Source organism: Neovison vison, chromosome 6 (assembly GCF_020171115.1).
Source record: "Neovison vison isolate M4711 chromosome 6, ASM_NN_V1, whole genome shotgun sequence".
Classification (NCBI taxonomy): domain Eukaryota; kingdom Metazoa; phylum Chordata; class Mammalia; order Carnivora; family Mustelidae; genus Neogale; species Neogale vison.
This window is the reverse complement of record NC_058096.1, coordinates 100,769,477-100,786,463: the sequence shown is the minus strand read 5'-3', so window position 1 is coordinate 100,786,463 and position 16,987 is coordinate 100,769,477. Positions and strand designations below refer to the sequence as shown.

General features: G+C 37.9%; 1 protein-coding gene across 2 annotated transcripts in view; it reads left to right on the top strand.

The window, feature by feature from the left end:
- Nucleotides 1-16,987, top strand: part of TBL1XR1 (TBL1X receptor 1) — a 170,271-nt gene that overhangs the window by 69,467 nt on the left and 83,817 nt on the right. For both annotated transcript variants that reach the window (XM_044251818.1, XM_044251816.1), the window contains exon 2: nt 15,001-15,069. The gene's annotated coding sequence lies outside the window, so the exon portion shown is untranslated. The remainder of the gene's footprint in view (nt 1-15,000; nt 15,070-16,987) is intronic.

The window sequence follows — 16,987 nt, the reverse complement described above, 5'->3', positions numbered from 1 at the left end:
ACCAGTAGGCATTGTAGAGAGATTTAGGAAAAAGAATTGAGCAAATTTAATGATTGATAGGGCTCAAAAAGGAGATAGAGGGAAGAGTCTAGGATGACATTCAGGCTTTTGATTTGGGTGATGTTAAGCCAGAAGCAACACAGTATTTGCTGCAGAAGTAGCTTTGGTGCTTTATATCTTCTAAGACTTTTTGATTAACTTCCAAAGTAGGGATGTTATGCATTTTAAAGTTCCATGCTTTCTTATGAGTACTGATAGGTAATTTAAATAAATTTAATCAAACTCAAATCAGATGAAGTTACTGATTTCTGTATATATCTGCCTTTTTAAAAAAAAATTGATTCATTTATTTGACAGATACAGGGAGAGAGGGAACACAAGCAGGGGGAGTGGGAGAAGGGAGTAGCATACTCCCCGCAGAGTAGGGAGCCAGATTGCTGGGCTGGATCCCAGGATCCTGGATCCATGACCTGAGCAGGTGGCAGACACTTAATGACTGAGCCACCCAGGCACCCCTGCATGTATCTGTTTTTAAACAATTAAATCCACATGGTATTTCAAGTACCTAGTTAGTTGTATGTAATATTCTTTTTTTTTTTTTAAGGTTTTATTTATTTATTCGACAGACAGAGATCACAAGTAGGCAGAGGCAGGCAGAGAGAGAGGAGAAATCAGGCTCTCTGAGAAACAGAGAGCCCGACACGGGACTCGATCCCAGGACCCTGGGATCATGACCTGAGCCGAAGGCAGAGGCTTTAACCCACTGAGCCACCCAGGCGCCCCTGTATGTAATATTCTAAGTCCAGAGTATTTGGGGGCTGGGTAAGGATGGGTGACAAAATGTATTATTTATTGGTTGGCGGACTTAAGCTGTCTTCTGGTGGGTGTCTATGATCCTTGCTGAACTGATTTTACCCTACCAGTGGCAGTAAGAGAATATGCAGCTACATCTCTTTCTCCTAATAAAATGATAGCTTCCATGAAAAAAATCTTTGTCATGTTGGAATCAAGGAAACTTTTGGGAAGCAAAAGCTTTGAAAAGAGACTCAGGAGGCTTAGAGGAGAGTGGTTAAGAACTTAACCTGGCATCTGATGTCTACTTACTTGACCCCTTATTTTTTTTTTTTTTTAAAGATTTTATTTATTTATTTGTCAGAGAGAGAGGGAGAGAGAGCGAGCACAGGCAGACAGAGAGGCAGGCAGAGGCAGAGGGAGAAGCAGGCTCCCTGCCAAGCAAGGAGCCCGATGTGGGACTCGATCCCAAGACGCTGAGATCATGACCTGAGCCGAAGGCAGCTGCTTAACCAACTGAGCCACCCAGGCGTCCCTACTTGACCCCTTATTAATTGTTGATTGTGGTTTAGAAACTGCATTGAGCCTTATAGTTAACTAGTTTTTAAAACAGACACAATACAGTTGTTATAAGATATAAATGATACTAAGTGTGCAAGCAGTGCAGAGTTTCATATTTCGTTATTTTTGGGGAAGAATTCTTAACCTCTGGGCCTCAGTTTCCTTTTGAACTCAACTGCTTTTCTTTAGCTTTGTTTAGTTTTAATATCAAACGAGATTTTCTGTGCTATTTGTAAGTTTTTTTGTAGTATGTTAGTTTGGTTTTATGTCTGTGTTGCCGTATTTCTCAGTTCAGTTCAGTCAAACCCAGTCATTACTTACAGGAGGTGAATCAGTCTCACAGAAACTAAGTTACAGGCCCAGGACCACTGACAGCCAGGTGTGTTGTGAGGAAAGGGTTCACCAGATGTTTTCTCTTGTGGATAAATAACTGTGGTTCAGTTTTTAGCGGTGGTTCACTTAAAAGTGGAATGTCCAGAAGTATTCCAGGCCAACATGGGGCTATGGCAGTGTGGCTGCTGACTGGTGAGCTGCATCTGGACTGGGAGTACCTGTGTGGAGGGAAGGTGTGATGCATTCTTACAGTGGAGCATGTCCTATGATGGGCTGGGTCCCTAGGAAGTTATGCCCATGAAACTCAAAATGGTATTGGTCCCTCTGTGGAGCTTGGAGATTTTAAGCAGAGGTAGCTTCCATGTACTTTTTGAGTCCTTGCCCCTTCCTACCTGAGTAGGGAAGAGGTGGTAGGAGGAAGAGGTGCAGAGACAGTAGCTCCCGGATTTCACATTCTGCCTACACGTCTGGCCTCATGCTACAGGATAGTCTTTTCCTGTCCTGTATCCTTGCATTTCTGAGTAAATTCAGTGGCGTTAGGTTTTGTGAGTTTGTCTAATCCAGTCTAAGTCATCAGAGTTCTTTTTATCATTAGCCCCGATTTGAGATCAAGAGGCCAGTCAATAGTCACAACAGGTTTTCATCCTCTTTGTGGGAAAGGTATTTTCCTCATAGTGTTCGTTCGTTCATTCTTTCCTTCTTTCTTTCTTCCAAGATTTTATTTTATTTTTTATTTGGGAGAGAGAACATGAGTAGGGGGAGGGAGAAGAGTAAAGGAGAGGGAGAAGCAGGCTCCCACTGAGCAGGGAGCCTGATGCGGGTCTTGATCACAAGACCCTGAGATCATGACCTGACCTGAAGGCAGTCACTCAATCCACAGAGCCACCCAAGTGGTCCTCCTCATAGTATCCTTGAAACAGTTTCTGGCTTACATTCCTCCTTAAAAAGAAGAGGTTAAGATTTTGTTGCCCTTCTCCTGTCTCCACAGATAGTCACCACCCACTTCTCATTTAATACTTGTTGGAATCCAGAATTATGTTTTAGGTGTGATAAGAGGCACAGTTAGGCACAGTTACAGAGATAATCTTTTTCTAGGAATTTACAGTGAATACAATACACAAGGTATTGAAACAAATTCAGTTAACCTTTATAGTCTTGCTTTGTGCATTTTCATAAATTAATCTCACTGTCTATTTTTGTTCTACTCAAGAATATTAAACACAGGGTTTGGGGGGAGACCAGTTTGAGGAAGTCTTGGTCTGTATCCACATTTGTGTTTTGCTACATTTACTTAGTTTGGCATTTTAAGGTAGTGATGGCAGATAAATACAGACAGTACCAGGCACAATGTAAATATTTGCTGGATATTTAAAAATTGAGCCTGTGTCTAAACTGCAGTAGAACTTAAGTGACCAGACTTTCATTTCAGTGGCATTTTTTTCTATATGTTTTTGTTTTTGTATCCTGTGTCTTGAAAAAGTCCAAAGCTTTTTGATGTTAACTGGGCAAGAATGCTTGTATGAAAAATAATTGGTCTAAACAATTATAAAAGTTTTGCGTGTGGTGTTTTGTTTTTTTTTAAGATACTATTTTTTTTACTTGTCAGAGAGCTAGTGTGCGTGTGTGCACACAAGCTGGGAGAGAGGCGGGCTCCCCTCTGAGCAGGGAGCCAGACGTGGGACTCGATCCCAAGATCTTGAGATCATGATCTGATCCAGAACAAAGGTAGACACTTAACCAACTGAACCACCTAGGTGTCCCTACAAAAGTTTTTTAAATTTAGCATATCTTCTTTCTCATTTGAAAGCATTTATGACCACCATATTATTATAGTGCTAAAGATTTATTTTTAATTTTTTTATTTTTATTTAACGATTTTTTTTCCCAAGTAATCTCCATGCCCAGCATAGGCCTCAGACCCATGACCCCAGGATCAGGAGTCTCATGGTCTACTGACTGGGCCAGCCAGGCGCCCCTATAATGCTAAGTATTTAGATAAACCTGTCATTTATGATGCCTGATATTTATCCTAGAATTATAGCTCTGTTATATACAGGAGGTCGTGGCAAGAATGGACAGTTCAGAGAAAAAATTAGAGTAATTGAAACGTAAATGACTTACTTGGTAAATATAGATGTTTCAGGTATGGCTTCCAACAAACAGGAAAATGACAGTAATATGACAACAGTAAGGTAAGACACATCTTCATACATGACTGCCTGCATGCAGAATGTAGAACGTACCGTAGCTTCTTGAGCATCTCACAGCTCTCACTTGATATGCAGACTGGTTCTGAGCATCCTACTTACTCCTACAACCTGGGGGCACCACCTCCTCCTCCTCATGAAAAAACTCCTGAATCCCTTACTCTACTTGGACTTGTTCTTTTTTCATAGCTTGTCAACTTCTACATAACACTTAATTCTAAATTATGCTGGAATTCAAATTCTGCTAGCGCAAAGATCATTATTTATTGATGTATTCTAGTAAGTTTTCTTCTGTTGTTAGTAAAGGGCTAACTTTAAAAATTAACAGTCTAGTAGAAAGGTTGATAAAACTTTTCCTACCCTCTCATTTCCTCTTTCTTCCCACTATGGTTCTATGGTCGATAGCGGGATAACTTTTTAACAGTAAAAGCAACAGCAACAGTGACAGTTGTGCCATCAAACTTGGCTGAGAGATAAAACATAGGCTTTAAGTTATGTTGCTTTCTAATCTCCTGATGAAGAATTTGGCTTTTTGATTTGTTTTCTTGAGTAACTAAAGCATCACTAATGGAGAGAGTTCATTTCTAGTATGTAGGTCGTTTGTTGATGGAATCTTTAGTTGCTTCCATGTTAAAGAACTGGGGAAAGATAAGAAAATTGACATTTTGTTTTAAATGCAGTTCTGTCTAGGGCACCTGGGTGGCTCAGTGGGCTAAAACCTCTGCCTTGGGCTCAGGTCGTGATCCCAGGGTCCTGGGATCCAGTGCCGAGTCGGGCTCTCTGCTCAATAGGGAGCCTGCTTCCCTTCCCCTCTCTCTCTGCCTGCCTCTCTGCCTGCTGGTGATCTCCTCCATCAAATAAATAAATAAAATCTTAAAAAGAATTAAATAAATGCAGTTCTGTCTACAGGTAGTTTTATGAAGTTGATTTAAAAAATAATTACAAATATACAGTTTGTTTCTTTCCCGTATTAATTATATTATGACAGAGTTGTTAAAAAATGTAAAAAAAAATCTTTGCAATAACATTGTAGCTCACATTACAGAAGTGATTTTTGGTGTCCAGTTGTCACTAAAGTATGTCAAAAAACTAAAATAACAAGCTCATTTTCTCTCAATTTATAAATATGCATAATAGCTCTCAGTTCTTCTCACCTACTCCTTGATGAACATCAGCTGGTTTGGGCAAAACTTACGGCCAACATGTTTTCCTGCTTCCATTTGCTCTAGTGAAGAGGGTTTATTTCCAGGATTAGTCTGTTACTCTGTGACTTCATTGTTTTCTTTCTTTGTTTGCTTTTTAAAAATACTTCCCATTTTTATGATCTCCTGGTAAGTCATACACGGGTTTTTTTGTTTGTTTGTTTTTGCTTAGAACCTGAATTTTTTCTTTCAATACTATAGTATTCATAACCCTTTCATGTCCTTTTAAACTAAGCATTTATAATTAGCTGGTATTTATTAGTATTATTTGTGAAAACATCTTTAGGGACTTGATAGGGTTGGTGCACTTTTATTTTTAAATCATAGTTGTCATTGTTTTATAATAAACTGAACTCTGTTCATACTGGTCAGGATATCAAATACACTGTCTCTGTATAGTTTTATATAATAGCCTCATTTTACAGATGAGGGTACGCTTATGGTTATATGAATATGATATGAAAGAACTGAACTTTTAAATAGAAAGAGTAGCTGTTCCTTCCATTCTACTTCTACTGTCCTTTAAGTGTCTGAAGATTGATCACAGAGAACTACTCAAGTTTTAATACTTTTTTTAATTGAACTTCATTGTTCCTGTATGGTGTCACATAGATATTTGAATGCTTTAGGAAATTTCTTTCCCATAGAATGGTTATATGGTATGAGCAGAGAATGCTTGAATAATTTGTTTTTTACTTTGTCGGTTAGTGTGATTTTTTTTTTTTTTTAATATATCTTTAGGTCATTTAACCTAGTAGATTTATGATTCATCCTGGATCGGTAGACTTTTGGACAGTTTTCGGAATTATTTCAGTAGCCAACATAGTATATTGCTTGTTGCCCTGTGCGTGTTATGTGTATGAATAGTTTCACTGGAAAAAGTGATACCCATTCCTTCATGTATCCTCTGTGGCTGCTTTTGCATTATAATAGCGGAGTTGAGTAGTTGTGACAGAGACGATGTGGCTTGCTAAACCAAAAATACTTAACTTTCTGGCCAAGTTTGCCAGCCTCTAGACCATTGCTGAGGAAGGGCTAAAAAGTTAGATTAAGCGTTGCAGTATTCATTTAGTTGCAGTCTGTACTTTATTTTAACTTGAGTGGTGGGCAGTGAGAGGAGAGTTGTGTTCTGTATTGAAATAAATAAATTGAAATTACTTAAGAAAAGTGGTCTTCTTTCTTTTCATGACCCCTAGAGAGGGGTGTGTGTGTGTGTGTGTGTATCTGTATTCCTTTCTCTGTATTTGTGTGTCCTGAGTGGATCAGGCAGACAACATGGCTTGTATTTGCTTATTTAAATGTTTCATTTTAAATTTGGTGAAAACAGTTAAATGGAAACCAGTTTGGCAAACCAACATCAGATAACAGTTTAACATATTTTAGAATTATAAATAGATCATTTGTCATATGTTTAGAGTAAATTACATTAAGAGAAAGGATAGCCAGCCCTGATTTCTTTAAGGATGGTATTCCTGATACTTTTTTTTTGATAGAAACATTGTAATTAAATGAGCTTGTTTTGATTTACTGAAGGCAAAACACTTATTGGTACTGTCTAGATTATAACAATCTTTGAAATACAAGCTCAGAGCAGCCAGTTTCTATGTTTTTTTTAATGTGAAAATCTGTAAGGAAATACTTTTAGTAAAGACAAATAAGACTGACTTTTACATCCTTCAGTAGTAAATAGAAATAACAACATTTAAAAATTCTCAACCTAATAGCTAGTTTAATATAATGTACATACATTTATTTTCTCTGTGCTCAAAAGACTTCAGAATGACAATATCATTTTATTTATTTATTTTGGAGGGGGAGAGAAGGGGGGAGGGGCAGATGGAGAGGAGAGAGAATCTCCAGCAGGCTCCAAGCCCAACAGGAGCCCACGTGGAGCTCTATCCCATGGCCCTGAGATCATGCGCTGAGCCCACAGTCTAGAGTCAGACGCTTAACTGACTGAGCCACCCAGCCACCTCACAATGACAGCTTTCATTTAAGTAATTATCTGCTGGCATATTTTTAATTAAAAAAAAAATCCTTTTTTATTACAAAGTGGAAGCTGAAGATTAAGTTTTCAGGTGTGATTGAGAGGCTCTGTTTCACTCAGACAGAGGGTCAGGTGTATTCATTTTGTCACTGGGTGTTATCACACTAGTAAGGTGTGCTCATTGTCACTTTGTGGTCACACAGGACAACTGCCGTGTTTGGGCACACTCCAGATCTGTTCTAACCTAAATGTTTTATCAATGTTTGTTTGTTTATTTGTTTGTTTGTTTCTTTTTTTTTTTTTTTTTTGAGGAGTAATGCGTTATAAATGAACTCCTGAAAGATCTAATGTATTAACAGGACTTTCCAGTCACAGTAGTACATAGCACAGCAGATTATGAATGGGCAGTTTGTACCCCGCATAGAAGTGTGCAGCCAAGGGAGCAAGTGGGTGCTCACATCTGGGCCACCAATGTCAGCTACGATGTTTCTCTGGTGTGGCACTATGTCACTTCAGAGGGAGGGGCTCCTCTTACGTGTGTGTGTGTGTGTGTGTGTATTTTTTTTTTAAGATTTTATTTATTTATTTGACAGATGACAAGTAGGCAGAGCGGCAGGGCGAGGTTGGGAAGCAGGCTCCCTGCTGAGCAGAAAGCCTGATGCAGGTCTTGATCCCAGGACCCTGGGATCATGACCTGAGCTGAAGGCAGAGGCTTAATCTACACTGAGCCACCCAGGCACCCCTTTACTTACATATATTATTTAAAAAATGATTGCATGTGAATCTTAAAACAGGCACTGTTTAGCACTTTACAAATATTAAGTTATTCAACTCTTAAAACAATTTATTTTCCATATGTGAAAACTGAGGTACCAGGAGGTTAAGTAACTTGCCTTTGATGGGCTAGTATGCTGCATTTCTGAGCCTGAAAGTCTAGCCCAATCTGTGTGGCTCCACAGCACAGGCTCTTTAACCCCCTCTACTGTAGTATAGCCTCCCCCCCCCCCCCCCCGCTTCTTAATTTGTCCTCCTGGAGTCTAACTTGCACAGAGGTGGCTACAGAAGCTACTGATGGGCCTAATAATACACTTGAAAGCCTAGTGGGAAGGAATTGGACAGGGCACATGTGTGACCCCTTACCATGTGGCACTGTAGTAACGTTCATGCTGAGTGATATATATAGGTTTTGTTCGAACATTTCAATTGATTTGTGTGACAGTTTTCCTTCATATTGAGCAGAAAAAAATTAACTTTCTATAATTCCTACCTACTACTTACAGTACTGTCACATAAAGAGTCTCACTCTGGAAACTCTTTATCTAAATTTAAGTATCAGCATTGCTCCTTTTGTGCTTTTTAAATGATAACTTCTCTGTCTTGTAGTCTTTTTTCTGGGTCTCTTTCTAAGATGTCTTCACTATTGTCCTTTCTTTCCTAATTCATTTTTAGGGAGAGAGGTTGAATTTATTTTTTGTTTCTTATTGTTAACCTTAAAATCAAATTACAGTATGGTTCCCACCCTAGTTTTGAGAAGTAGTCACTTTGCAGTGCTAATATTTGAAAGAATTGATCCTTCCATTCTACCCCACCTCCTCATCCCACCCATAGATTACTAGAATCTGACTAGTAAAACCCCATTCTGCCCTTTCTTGCCACAAAGTCCAGTGTTTTTTTTTTTTTTTTAAGATTTTATTTATTTTTTGACAGACATCACAGGTAGGCAGAGAGAGGGAGAATTAGGCTCCCTGCTGAGCAGAGAGCCCGATGCGAACCTTGATCCCAGGGCCTTGAGATCCTGACCTGAGCAGAGACTTAACCCACTGAGCTACCCAGGCTCCCAGTCCAGTGATTTTTAACCCCATCTAGGATCACCTGGGGAGCTTTTCATGTACCTGATGTGCAGATTTTACTCTAGGCCAGTTATATCAGTGAGGGACCTGCTGTGTCACAATTATGTTAGATTCTGGAACAATCTTTCTGTTAATCAAAGACCCAACATCCCTGGCAGAACTGTTTCATTGCTGCTGGGAATGTATTGTTCAGCAGAATCATTTTTGTGTTGTCCTGATTTAGCTGTTCAGATTCTTGGTATCTTGAATCAAATATTCAACCTTTGGGAAGAGTGAGAAACCGAATAAGATGTAAGAATTGTATCAGTTTTTTCTTCTAACTCGCCAGGTGCTGAGGTACTTACCTACCTACCTATGTGGTCACAGGCAAAGTTTGATTTTTCTTATGCATTCTGTTACTTCTTAGATCCTGAACTATTCCTATTGCCTTTTGTCACCCCCTACTTGTTTCTTTCTCTGAAACTTAAAAAATAAAAAGTTGAGCTGTTACCAGCTTTGTGTTAAGAAGAAAACAGTGTCAGGTCTGTCATGTTTTTAAGGCATCATAAATTAGAAGTTGCACAATTAATTTAGTAGCAGTTTTTTTGGAAAAGGAAATTATAGTTTCTTTGTTGATATGTCCACTTTTTAAAGCAAGTAACAATAGTGTGTATTTATCCGTATGTTTTATATCACCTTTCTAGTATCACAACTCAAGTTTGAATCTAAGCCTTTTCACATGTTCACATTCTCTTCACGTTTTGAAAGTTAGTGAACTGGAAGCTTTTGATGGGTAGAGGTCGTGCCTGAAAAATAAATTGGACTTTCAGTAACACTTGAAACTGCCCAAACTAAACTTTAATTTTAAAAACTTTGTGGCTTTCTCTAATTGAATTTGTGTTTTTATTGTCTTTAACTGGATTGCTTACTCTCTGACAGGCAGATTTCAGGGTACTTGATAGCTGTCTTATTCTTTTTTTTTTTTTTTTTTTTAAAGATTTTATTTATTTATTTGACAGAGAGAGATCACAGTAGACAGAGAGGCAGGCAGAGAGAGGGGGGGGAAGCAGGCTCCCTGCTGAGCAGAGAGCCTGATGCGAGACTCGATCCCAGGACCCTGAGATCATGACCTGAGCTGAAGGCAGCGGTTTAACCCACTGAGCCACCCAGGTGCCCCGATAGCTGTCTTATTCTTGCACAGTAATTTTTTAAATGTAAATTTAATACAGAATTCAGCTGCATATGATGCAACCAATGAAACTAACCCAACTGACGTAAGTAATAATAGGACGATTAGACACTAGTGCATGTTTAAGTTGTTTTTGATATGATTTTGTGGTATTGAGCATATCTAATTTTTAGGAAAATGGGATCATAATATATAGCTTTTGAATCCATTTTTCCTGAGTCACCTAAATAACAAAAGGAAGTGGAAAATCATAGCCAGTGATGGCAGAGCTGGTTTGATCTGTACCATTCTGCCTTTCATTCTGACCTCAGGGTTGGTTTCCTTAAGATATTCTTCTGTTACGGCTCTTTCCCCCTTTCCACTAGCTTCATCATCTGGATTCCCAGAATATTATCAGTGTACATGATTGGGTGGGAGATAAAAATGGGGAGAGGAGAGCGCAGACATCCAGATGCTTAGTGGCCTTGATGAATGAATGCTTAGTATGTTACTAGAAATTGCCATATGGAGGAAAATAGCTAATAAAGTCTTTAGTGAAACAGATTAGTGGAATTGAGAAGATACAGTTGAAAGTTTTTGTTTTACAAATATATATATATTTTTATTGTTCCAGTTGCAGGTAATTACTTTTTGTTGTGTTTTCAGTCATGTGCTAAGCAATTTAATTTGGGCTTTATCTGTGACATTTCTTTTGCCAAGAAATTCATTTAATAATCATTTTCTTAGCAGATTAATTATGCTAGGATTCTTATGTTTTTCTCTTAATTCCTGGAATGATTCCCCAAATTCTCCACAAATTTAAATTCACTTGTAATTTCTATTTGTTAAGGATACGAGGTACAATTTCTTGAATTTGTTTCTGGCTACTAGGTTCTAGATTAGATTATGTTGCTACACTAAATTATAAGCACATTTTTGTTTTGTTTGTACCTTTCCTTGGGGAAAGAACCCATAATCCATTAACTTCTCAAGCGTAATAATATTTTTTATGATTTTATTTATTTATGTGACAGAGATCCCAAGTAGGCAGAGAGGCAGGCAGAGAGAGAGGGAGAAGCAGGCTCCCTGCTGAGCACAGAGCCTGATGTGGGGCTCCATCCCAGGATGCTGGGATCATGACCTGAGCCTAAGGCAGAGGCTTTAACCCACTGAGCCACCCAGGCACCCCTCAAGCGTAATAATTTTGAAGATCAGTCAGAATATACTGTTGTGCTGTTTTAAAAAAGATTTTTGCATCTTAAAAAAAAATTCTCCTAATTATGTGTAGGGGGTAGATTTTAGATGTCTGCTGAGTTAGTGTCTATTTCTGTGCTGAAATTCTATTCTGAAATTAATACTTCCATCTACTTCAGGTAAAATGTCCTGAAGTATAGATTGTAAGAGCAAAGCTTTGTATTTGGATACAAAACCAAAGCCTACAAACATTTATTGCATTACAAGAAGTAAAGCAAATGGGTTTAGTTTATGTAGTACACAAAGTAGTTGCTGATTTTAACACTAATTTTATAATGTGACTGGTCACATGCTCTTTGAGTTTTCTTTTAATGGCTAAATATCAGCCTTTATTTGCTACTTCCTAGAAGTGGTACTAAAATTACTGGTAATAGCCAGGCTTTCCTAAACATTTTTAAAACAAAAATCCACTGTAAGTTGTCCCTTACCAATATAATTAATTTGTGCTGTAATAGTTTCTGTTGTGTTTTATTTTCAAATACATTCGTACCTATTCCTATGTTATATTATGAATAATACAATACTTAGTCAACTTATGGATCTTAAGAACTGTGTATTTTCTGTTCACTATTCTTAGGTCTTTTGTGGTACAGCAGGATGAACAAGTAAGTCCCTGGTCTCAAGAGGTCTGGTAGGGGAGGCACTACACAGGTGTAATAAAGGAGGCACATATGTGTCTCAGGGGGTAGTGGGGTGAATAATCAAGGGAGAAAGCGGATTTGGGCTGAGCCTCAAAAGAGATGGACTAGGTTTGTGGCCAGAATGATAGTAGAAGGTAATTTCTGCTATGAATGAGTTACGTCATGGCAGCCAAAGTGGCAGAAAATGGAGAGATTGGTGACATTCTATGGTGAAGAGTAGGAGATGTGTGGCAAGTGTGATTATAAAGGCAAGTGTAATGGATACACATTTTGGTTTTTTTGGACAACTTGAATTACTTTAGTACAAATAGTTTCAATATATATATTCTGTCAGATTATCTTAAAAAACACCTTATATTTTTGTAATCTTTTTGTAGGATATATAATTCTATCTTTTAAAATTCAAACAATTCATTTTACAAGCTGAAGAATTGTGTGATATGCTTTATAAATGCACAAAATGGCCAGGGCTTGGCTAAATGAGTTGACTAGGAAAACAGCTAATGTAGAGACCAAAATATGGCCCAGGAAATATCAGACCATATTATATCATATATCTATATTTTTGAAATCCCTCTGTTTTGGGGCACCTGGGAGGCTCAGTTGGTTAAGTGTCTGACTCTTGGTTTCAGCTCAGGTCATGATCTTGGTCTTGAGGTTGATCCTCATGTCCAGCTCCATGCCCAGTAGGGAGTCTGCTGGAGATTCTCTCCTTCTGTCTCTCCTCCTACTCACAAAATCAGTCTTTCTGTGGAGTAAAGAAATAAGGTTTTTTTTTAAAAAAGGAAATTCCTTAGTTTTTCAGATTGTGTTGTATGTGCAAATGGGTGTACCGGTTGACATATTTTTTTCCATCAATTTATTTACCCTTCAAATCTTAGAATCAGATATTTATTTAACTACTTAAATGTTTATTAAATTGCTGTTATGACCCTCTCCCTTAAGGGGATATAGTCGGAGAGGAAAAGCTAAATGAATCAATGAAGAAAATAAAAGTAGAGAAAGGATAATTAGAGACCTCTGCAAGAGTGATGACAGAAAGACTCCTTAATCACAGAAAAGTAAGAGAAAACTAAGAGAATCAAGCAGAGGAGGAACAAGAAAGACTAGCAACTGGAATGACCTAGTTTAGGATTTTCCAAAGGTAGATAGATAGGTGTGAGTTTCTGTGTGGTATGTATAGACACCCTCGTAGTGAAAATAAGTATCCTTTGGAGTACAGGGCTCTATTAGTCTCTTTTTGTATTTTTAAATTAAAAAAAATTAAATGTTATTAATATTTAACACAGAGGTTCAGATTTGTACCTTTTATTCAGTCTGATGTCAGAAAGTCCTATCTGAGGGGGAAGAGTGGGAGCTCCACCGAGTAGCAGGGACCCTCCCAGCCCTTCTTCACCCCTTTTCTGGGAATTTGCCATGTGTCTGAGCTTACTTCTATAAGTTTACTTATGTTTGATCATGTTGATTTATGGCTTATATTATCTAGTTTCTACCAGACCTCCCAAAACAGACTAATAATTTAAAGATTTATACATAAAAACCTGAATATAAGAAATGTGAATAGGAAACAATGTAATGATAGCATTGGTCCTTTAAACTACTAGAATGAGCTTTTCACCTTCCACTATCTAATCATTTTTAGAAGATGGTTAAAATCACAAGAGATTATCAAGAAGGATATTTGACATACGAGCACACATCTTTTCTTTTTAACTTTTGTTTTCTGTGTTTTAAGATGTATGTAATTTAGGAGCACATGTTAATTATTTATAAATAAATAGAACGAATATATGCAAAACTTTTCTCTGATATGTTGTAGCCTGCCAGTTTTTAGATAACAAGTAGCCATATATAGCTTATAACTCAAAAATTCATGAAATCTTTATGATAAAACAACTGGTATTTATAACAGATAACCCAGAGGTAGACAGAGCCTAGTGGTAGCTCTAATTGAGTTTTTGTTTGGACTCCATCATGATGTCTCTCTGGGGGTGCCGACTAATTCTCCAGCGCCTCATGCCAAAACACCCTGGTGCTCATCACTACAGTGTTCTGAAGCACTGGTGACTGGTAGGATATTGTGTGTTCACGTAGCTATCTATAATTTCAGTGTGTTTGTGCCATGTTTAATAAATACTATTTTAATTCCTAAAATTATAACTTCCTGGAAGTTCTGTAGTAGCAGTGCACTAGTTCAGTATGGCCATGGAGTTGGCAGCGAGCACAGATTAGAGTTCTAGTCAGTGAAAGATCAGATCAGAGAGGAGCAGATGTCAAGGGATTAAATTCTTTCTCCATTTATTCCGTGTATTTGGTTAGTTATCTTTGTAGTGTTTGCTGACTTAATTCACCAGTGAGGTACTGGCGGTAAAGCTCCTGCTGTCCTTTCTGTGACAGTCCGCTTGCCCTCTCGCATGAAGCTGTGCTCGGGCCCAGCATATGGTGGCATCTGCCGTGGTCCGTGTTCGCCTGAGAGCTGCCACTTCGGCAGGGTATGCGAACAACAGCTTGTATGTTGACACAGAAGGCTGTGGCTTAGCAATTCAGGGGACTGCGTCAAGTCTGTCAAACGTAAACTTTGAAGAGACTGAACTTGAAACCAACCATGCGTTTGTCTTTATTAAACAGAATATGTAGACCAGTCGATACCAGTCTTCATGACTCATGATCATAGATTATGAACACACTGTCCTGGGCCCTATTGCAGTAATATTTGCACAAGTTAAGTTGAATCAGGGTGAAGTGTACAAAATTGCACTTTGTGCAGTTTCATCTCTTCCACTCTCATTTTGTGCATTGTGTCAGCCTTCTAGGAATGTTGTAAAGATTCTGGGCCTGCCACATACTACTCAAAAGTTGCTGCTGTTGCTCCTGATAACAGTTGTGGAGGGAGAGAAGGATAATCACTGGTGATGGGGACCTTACAGACATAAATAGAATTTGATACATGAATATTTGGTATGTGAAATTTCTTAAGCTGAACTTGTTTTAGGGCACACTGAATATTTTACTCTCCTTTTTCTCAGCATCAGAAACTTGTGATTGGCGGTACCGGATATTCAATTGCACATCCCCACATCAATGCACTGCCAATGGTAAGAATCCCTCCCACTCCAAATGCTAGTATTTTAATTAGTCTTTTTATTATTCTCTTATTTGTCAGCATCTATTAAGAATTTTTAAAGTTTCTCACAGTTTGACAAAATACATCTATGTTCTGGAGTAAAGAAATGGTTTAAAAATGTGTGTAATGACTTAAAGTAATTTTTATTATTTAATTAAAAAAGAAAAGGGTGAATTCTTAGTTTGGAGATTTACATTATCCGTAGATTTTATAGCCTCTTGGCTATGGTTGCCAGGATGAAAAGTATTATATAGCAATGATACTGTTTTAACAAGTGGGCTATATTTTGTGAACAGAATTTTCATGTTGAGGTTATAGCATCAGTAATAGCTCTTTGTGTTTTGTCAATCATCTTACAAAATAGTCTTTGTGCGTGTTGTATTTATCTTGATATTTAGAGATAATGGGCAGTTAAATGGCTAAAGGTCTACCTGTTTTTAGTGAGTGAATGATTTTCAGGAGAGCCGTTGTTACTATTTAAAAACATCATTTTAGAAACCTTTTTCTCTGTGTAATAAAAATCTGTGAACTATATTATACAGCAGAAAAGCCATTCTGTAGGAGTTGAGATTTGCTTTCTTTTCTGTGTATGTCTGGGATTTTGGCAGAAACTTATAAAATGAGATGATAAAATCGGGCTAGATTTCTAAAGATTATTCTCACTGTCGATTAAGTGATGTCATTACTGGTAAGTAAAATCAGAATGATTCTCCCATACAAAAAGTAATTCCTTATCTAAATGGTATTGGTATGTATTTTAGAGTTCAGTAAATGTAGAAGAATGAATTTTTACTTTCTGGGTTTTTTAGAATTAATGATCTATTTCAAAATATTTTCTATAGTACATTACTAAAATTTTAAATTATTTTACTTAATCGGACTTTTATTGTAAACATTAAATCAGGTAGCTATAGAAACTGATAAAGGTTCATAGAATTTGGTGGGAAATAGTAGATGCATCAGTCTGAAATAAAAGCTGCTAAAAATTAACTAGAACCAGGATAAGTGAATGAGATGAGTTATCTGTGGACATATTCCTAGGAACTGATTCATTTTAAAGATGAACTTGTTAGTATGTTCTTAAAAGGAAGATTTCCTCTCCCTGTTGCTTCTCTCTCTCAGCAGTTAATAGCAGATGTTGAAGAAAATAAGAATTTTTTTGTACGGCCTTACCTAGCATGAAGGATCTGTGGTTCTTCGTTAATTTATGAGACACTTGCTGGGTTCTTTAAGGTGCTTGGGTCACTCAGTAACCAATGTTAAATCTGCTGTTTCCTTTGGAGCATTACAGTTTCTCATGCAAGAAGCAGCTCTGTGGTAAATCAGCGGCATCATTTGTATTACCTGCCCTTGGCTTTATGTTTGAAGTTCACATTTGAAATCTGTTGGTTTTCTTGATTGTTGGAGCCTTAACAATTTATGGCATGTCCCCCTTGAGAATCCATTAAGCAGGCCTATTGGGTATCTGAGGTTCTAGTGCTGTGTGCAAGGGGCTCTTTTTTTTTTTTTTTAAAGACTTTTTATTTCTTTGAGATCACAAGTAGGTAGACAGACAGGCGGGGGGGGGGGGAAGCAGACTCCCCGCTGAGCAGAGAGCCTGAGGTGGGGCTCCATCGCAGGACCCTGAGATCATGACCTGAGCCAAAAGGCAGAGGCTTAACCCACTGAGCCACCCAGGCTCCCCGGGGCTCTGTCTTCTTAGTGCTTATCTTCAAGTGAATTTTTCAGTGTGCCCCTCACAGAAACTATACATTGTGATGTTTTCTGGAACAGCTCTTAGTATTTCAACAGCTCTTTGTATTTCAAATCAGATTATTTCCAACTCCTTTGCCAATTTTGTTGAAAAGTCCTGAAATAATTTTTAAGTCATGATCACAGACATTTATGTT